Raw genomic sequence first — 667 nt, forward strand, 5'->3', positions numbered from 1 at the left:
TTATTTGTAATTTTATATATTATTTTATTAAAATTTGATTATTTTAGTTTAACCACAATTAAATTTTTAAACTAATAAATTAATAACCAAAAGAGTTTAATAGCAAGTCACCAAAAAAAAAAAAAGAGTTTAATAGCCAGCTCAATTTTCAAAACGTTAGTTTTAAATCAAACTAGTGTAAAGTTTTTACCTAATTAAGCATGGCACCACATTGCTTGCTTAGAAGGGTAAAGGATGTCCGTATATAGAGAATAAAATAAAGCCAATCGAGCAACCTAAAATGAAGTATATAAATGAGTGTGTAGGCTCTCCTATATAGATAGATGCATGCTTCTCCAATTACTAATTTCTCCAATGATATATGTGTCCAAACTTCTCTCTCCTGTCATTACAAGGCAAGTTATGACCCTATTCTTCTATCTTCCTATAAACCTTTTTCTTTTGTTATTAATTATTTAACTCAGAAACCATTCTTTTGCATTCCTTGCTTTCTTTTCATTAAATTATTGATTTGCATCCTTAATTGTTTATAAAACGATGACGTACATATATACTTTTTAGTGATAGATGTATATTTCTTCTCCTATTAGAACTCTAATACTACTTTTAATCTCAATTTAAACTTTATATTATTTTTAATTATTCTATCAAAATATTTATACAGGCG

General features: G+C 26.2%; 1 protein-coding gene across 2 annotated transcripts in view; it reads left to right on the forward strand.

Annotated features, from left to right (window-relative positions):
- LOC107616713 overlaps nt 1–667 on the forward strand; it is a 36874-nt gene that overhangs the window by 33285 nt on the left and 2922 nt on the right. Inside the window, exon 1 of one of the 2 annotated variants that reach the window (XM_016318655.2) lies at nt 318–395. The exons of the other annotated variant lie outside the window; for it this stretch is intronic. The gene's annotated coding sequence lies outside the window, so the exon portion shown is untranslated. Of the gene's footprint in view, nt 1–317; nt 396–667 lie in introns of those variants that run through there. 2 annotated transcript variants of the gene reach the window in all.

Source organism: Arachis ipaensis, chromosome B09 (assembly GCF_000816755.2).
Source record: "Arachis ipaensis cultivar K30076 chromosome B09, Araip1.1, whole genome shotgun sequence".
NCBI classification, from domain to species: domain Eukaryota; kingdom Viridiplantae; phylum Streptophyta; class Magnoliopsida; order Fabales; family Fabaceae; genus Arachis; species Arachis ipaensis.